The sequence below is a fragment of the Cibotium barometz genome, chromosome 6 (assembly GCF_041138505.1).
Source record: "Cibotium barometz isolate CiBa-2024 chromosome 6, ASM4113850v1, whole genome shotgun sequence".
In the NCBI taxonomy this organism is placed as follows: domain Eukaryota; kingdom Viridiplantae; phylum Streptophyta; class Polypodiopsida; order Cyatheales; family Cibotiaceae; genus Cibotium; species Cibotium barometz.
In genome coordinates, this window is record NC_141051.1 from 37547053 (window position 1) to 37553348 (window position 6296).

General features: G+C 41.4%; 1 pseudogene across 1 annotated transcript; it reads right to left on the reverse strand.

Moving 5' to 3' along the window:
* Positions 1–588: 588 nt before the first annotated feature.
* Positions 589–5466, reverse strand: LOC147637710 (putative pentatricopeptide repeat-containing protein At3g15130; annotated as a pseudogene). The gene is made up of 4 exons (XR_015266077.1): positions 5143–5466; positions 4712–4934; positions 4528–4597; positions 589–4086 (listed from the first exon to the last, which is right to left on the reverse strand). The product of XR_015266077.1 is annotated as a putative pentatricopeptide repeat-containing protein At3g15130 (transcript).
* Between the last annotated feature and the right edge of the window lie 830 nt (positions 5467–6296).

Here is a 6296-nt window from a genome sequence, read left to right on the forward strand (position 1 = left end):
ACACGCTAACATTTTACATGACCGAATGTGTGGGATAATTGATCTCTTCATTGATAAAGAGATAACTACCATGGCTTGGGCATCATGTGCAACTATAGGCTATGCAGCCTACTGAGCACCTTGCCTTGGAGTGGCAAGTGCAATGTCTGCAAGACGAGGTTCATCCCCGCTCACATAACCCCACAGGCTTTTAACCCACAAGTAGATTTTTGACCATAAAGCTCCTAAGCGAATAATTGGTGCCATCCAATTTATCCTCTTGTGTGAGTACACCAAATACATTAGTTGCATTTTGTGCCATAATGACTGCATGCACAAAATGACAACCTACAAAATACTTTTCTTGAAAGAGCAAACACTTCTATAGGCAAATCCCAAAAGCACCAATGTGCTATGCCACGCAATTCAGCTGATCCTGTGCAAATGAATTACCCACAAAATGCCTACAAATTGACTGTATACAACAAATTTGTGCCAAAAACCTATAAAGGGGCAGCAATGGTGCTCCTAAACAAAAAAGCCCCAAATTTTTGTATGCAATTGGGCTGTAATGTGTGCTAATTGCACAGAAATCCAAAACCCCCAAATTTTTGTGTATCTTGCAGCTTCCATTTTACAATTAAGCAAAAATTGTCAAAAGCCCCAAATTTTACAAATTACCTATGCACAGCAAGTACAAATGCTATATATTCAGATACAGTAGGTACAACAAGTGCAACAGTAGGTATTGTACAGACTGGTCCAAAACAGTTCAAAGTTGTACGGATAGATGCAACAAAGTTGCCCCTTATGTGGGACTTTGCAAAACCACACCAATAGACTTGTGTTAGCATTGAATGCCCTTTACATACCCTTCTCACAAGCTTCATCCTTATCTTTGGAAGCATATTTCTGTATGGTAAAACTGTGGTGCCCCTCTTCAGCTAACTACAAGACCTCCCATAGTGTAGCTAGATGTCGCAAGTGTTGTGTACCAGTACACCTATGTAAAAGCACAAAAAAGAACTATGTATAGGATTGAGGACCTTGCTTATCACAATTCATCCTTGCAAGAGCATGCTCCATCTTTGAATACATGAATGCAATGCTCATCTGCCACAATTATCTCACGTCTTTCAATCTGAGAAATGACTTGTGCAGCATTGTGACAATCGATACACATACGAAGATTTTTGGAAACTCGAATAGATGCACCTCTCGGAGTGTTAAGTATACCAAAAACTATGGCCTGTTTCTCACAGTGCCCACACAAGACATCTTCTTTCTCCTCATCTGATGTGGACTGTAGCACAAGGTCCACAAGTGGTGTGTATCCTCTTTCCTTCATTTGAGTACTCAGATGCTCAATTTTTGCATCTATGTCATGACTTTCTGGATGGAGCTTGTCTCCACCAGTGAACTCATGGACTTGGTTGTCAACCTCAATGTACGCCTTCCCGGCCTTTTTCCAAGCATTTGAACATTGCCTTAGGTCTTCTATGCTGGCCGCATTCTCCTGCATGCCAGCAGCAACATACATGTTTGCCATCAATACATAGCCCGCAGCATTTCTGCAATCCATTTCAACAAGATAATCAAAGCATCTTCTTCCCATTTCAACATTGCCATGTCTCCTGCAGTAAAGAAGCAAGGACATCCAGCCTACTATATCTAGCCGGAAAGGTACAGTTTCAAACACATCTTCCGCTGCACTTAGGTTTCCTGCATGAGCAAGAACCTCAGCCATGCACGTATAGTGCTCAAGAGTCGGTGCAAGGCCAAGACTTATCATTGACTTCAAATGAAAAAAGCCTTGGTCTACTAGGCCCACACGACTGCATGCAGAAAGAAGAGAGAGGAATGTCACATCATTTGGAGCAAGACCCTCTTGTTGCATATCCTGAACATACTGCAGCGCCAACTGGTAATTACTATATCGAGCACATCCTGCAATCATTGCAGTCCACGTGACCACATCTCGGGTTGACGATTCTTCAAACACCCTGTGTGCTTCTTGAAGACTTCCACACTTTACATACATATCAATCAGGGTGTTGACTATTGCACCATCTGAGCCCGGGCCTCTCTCGGTGCTTTGATCATGGATCAGTTTGCCTTGAGAGAGGGCTGCTACACATGAACATGCTTTTAGAGCACTAACAAAAGCAGCACGATCTGGCTTCATCCCTTCTTGCTGCATTCTTTTAAAAAGTAGGAGCGCCTCCTGACCACACTCATGTTGCACATATGCTGCAATCATTGCAGTCCATGTCACCACATCTCGCCTTGATGATTTGTCAAACACGCTGCGCCCATCCTCAAGGCTTCCACACTTGCCGTAAATGTCGATCAATGTGTTGATAATCAAAATTTCCAAATCGAAACCCCTTCCAACGACATATTCGTGAACCAGCTTACCCTGGTCTAGTGCATTCACACTAGAACACGCCTTTAAAATGCTTACGAATGTAACCTGGTTTGGCTCCATGCCTTCTTCTTGCATTTCTCGGAATAGTTGTAGTGCTTCCTCTCCATAACCATGCTGGACATACCCCGCTATTGTTGATGTCCAAGTAACCACATCACGCTGAGGTGAATAACTGAACACTCTGTATGCATCAGTGAGGCTTCCACATTTCATGTACATGTCAATCAAGTTGTTCACAACCACAACATCCACCTCGAGACTTTTCTCAATGATAAAACCGTGTATCAGCTTTCCTTCATCGAGGGCTGCCATGTTAGAACATGCTTTTAGGCTGCCAGTAAGTGTAGACCAGTTTGGCTCCAACCCTTCCCTTTGCAACAGGCAAAAAAGCTGAAGAGCCTCCAGACCCTGCCCATGCTGGGCATATGCTCCAATCATTGCATTCCATGTCACTAAATCATGCCTCGGCAAGCCATTGAAGACCCTGCAAGCATCCTCAAGGCTTCCACATTTAGCATACATGTTGATAAGTGTGTTCATGACCAGCAATTCCTTATCAAGCCCCATTTTGATGACGTGAGCATGGACAAGCTTACCCTGATCTACAGCAACCACTCGACAAATCCCCTTCAGCATGCTAACAAATGTAGAAGTGTTTGATTCCAAACCCCCTTGCTGCAATTCTCGAATCAGACAAAGCGCTTCCTCGGTATGCTCGTGCTGTGCATAACCTGCAATCATGGCATTCCAAGTCACAAGATTTTGTTTTGGTCCTTTATCAAACATCACGCATGCATCCTCCAGATTCCCACAAGTTCCATACATGTCGATTAATCTGGTGATAATGAGTAAATCCCTCTTTCAACAACTTGGTGGTGTATCAACCTCCCCTGATCTACAGCTAACACACTGGAGCATGCCTTGAGGATACTAACAAACGTGACCCTATCTGCCTCTACACTATGCTGTTGCATTTGGCGATAAGTTCTCAAAGCCTTCAGGCCATGCCCATGCTGGGCATGTCCTGCAATCATTGCATTCCATGTGACCACATTCCGCTCTGGTGTGGCATCAAAGACTTTTTGCGCATCTTCACAATGCTGCCACAATTACTGTACATGTCAATTAAGGTGCTCACAACAAAAACATCAGAACCCAACCCTCTTTGGATGACATGGCAATGAATCAACCTGCCCTGATCTACAGATGCTAATCTGGAACAAGCTTTTAGAACTACTACTAAATCATGCCCATCTGGTTCCGCTCCCAATTCTCGCATTTGCTGATACAACTCAATGGCCTGTTGATTCTTGCCTAGCCTAGCATGTGCGGAAATAAGTGCACTCCACAAAAAGACACTTTGTGTGGGCAGTTTCCTAAAAGCTTGTAATGCTTCCCATAAACTCCCACACAAAAGGTACATGTGAACCAAGTGGCTTGCCAAATGGAAATCTGTGTCATACCCAACTCTAATTATCAGGCAATGCACTTTCCTACCTGCTGCATGGTCTGCTTTGTCCATACACTTCTGTAGAAGACACAACAAAATTTTTTTTGACACATACAGTCCACTCTGATCCATGATATCCACAGCACTCAATGCAGAGTAGAGCCGCCCATTCTCACATAGCTTTCTAAGGTCGTCAAAAAGCATGGGAGATGCATCTAGTGACGTACACCTGCATCATGATGAACATGCATGAACCGTATTAAACGAAAGTGAGGGAGCCTTTCAACAATTGACTTGATAAATATTAAGTCATTCCCATCATTTATATCGATACATCTCAGACAATGTATTTGAGCAGACAGGTATATCTAAATCCCATGACCTAGTTTATGGCATAAAAAGAAGGAAGCTAATTCAATTCTGATTGTTCATCATACTTAATGCTTATAGTCATTAATGCATACACCTTGTCTCTTGTCATTTTTTTTTTCATAATTACTTCAGCTCCTTAAAAATGTCACCTGTAGAAAAAATTTGGCATGCACCTAGACCAATTGTACATAAGTGTAAAATTTAATGCTTTGGTATGATCATGCATTAACATTCTGTTTAATCAAACTGCCCAATGCATCGGCTGTTTGGAATAGATGACAATGATGAGCTAACCCACCTGTCCTCACCCAATTGTGAGGGGTCTGAATAGAGCATTTTCCATAGTTCATGTGTTGATAGTTTCTTATCTGCATATGACAGATTAGAGAGTATCAAACGTTTGTATATTTGAAGCCATAACCTTCAATTACCATTAATAGTTAATCTCAAGAATTCAAGCAAAAGATTCTCACTGTAGTTACCTTGCTTGCAGCTCGCTAAGCCCAAATTCTAGTCTTTAAGCTGGAGCCCTACAAAATCTCTTGCATCTAATTTGAAGCAGGGCATGATCAACTCCTCCAATTTTCTATTATGTAGCCTAAGCCGTGTTACCTCTCCGGCATCGGGTATTGGGCATGCCAGCCTCCCTTCCTCACGCACATATTGAGAAGGCTCACCAACGAGCAGCATGTGTTCCATCCTCATCTTAGCATAAATAAAAAGCATGTTCAGTTCTAATGAAGACTGTCATGGTTTATTCTTGGGCGTGCAAACATCAAGGAGAAACTGTTCACCATGTATGTGTGCGTGCATGCATGTATTGAATGGACAACTCCAACACTAAAAGATCCTAATTTTAAGCTTATGCGTAACAAATGTTGGAAAGAATGATGAAATGGACAATTATATTCACCTAAATCCTGCTCTGGGTTGGCTGTAGTGAGCTCACATTTCTACAATCCAAGGCCTGAAGATTCGCAGCTGCTCAAGTACTGTGATTCCCAGGCAGCAAACAAAGTAATCACTTTGGGCTCAATCAACCTCTCAAAGGAGCCTTGAAGTTTTCTTTTCTACGTTACTACAATATGGCAGTAATACATAATTTAATCTCTCCCCACATGTGTTTTTGTGTACCATCATAAGGCCAGATGAATCTGAACTTACAAATCATTTTAAAAGAAAGAAGCGAATCACTTAAAACAAACAAATCAAAAATAGGAACGCTTATAATAGAACACCCGACAAGAAATAATAATAATAATTTTAAAAAACTTGCAAAACTAGACAAATACATAACTAAATCACACATACACACACACACACACACACAATTCTTTATCGAACCACAACAAAAGAATTTCTAACAAACAAGCTAAACAAATTTTGAATGACTTATTAGCAACGACAAAACGAACTTTAAATGACTAATTCACTAAAACAAAACAAGCAAAGACAAGAATACAAAAAGTGTGAACTTTACCTCAAAGATTGTCCAATCTTGAAGTATAAGATCATCAACTCCATCGTGCATAGCATGGACTAGGTGCTACAACATCCATCCTCACGTTATCAATGCCCAAGAGTAGGCGCATGTGAGATTTTGTGTGAGATGTGTGTGCACTTGAGAGAGAGAGAGAGAGAGAGAGAGAGAGAGAGAGAGTGTGTATGAATTTTAAAGCCAAAGGGTCTATGAATTTAAAAGATGTTAAATTATGATTCATGGAGTTCTTTTAATGCCAATTCCATTGTACACACAAGGTCAATGCAGCACCCAGGCCCTTAATGTACAATCCCCACCACGTTGCCAACAATGACCTTTTTATTCCTAACAATCGTAGCGTTGGGTTTTGAAAAACCCATGTTCAACAGCAATACACAGAAACTAGCAAGAACACATAGTAGGGAGAAATAGAGGGCTGGGAAGTGTGGATACACTAGAATGAAGTGATAAGATGTGTACAACCACAAGTACTCTAAATACAAACCCGAAATATAAAAGTATACGTGTCCAAACACACCAAATGTCCAAGGGGAAAAAAGCTCTATAATGTGTACATGAAAAAAGTG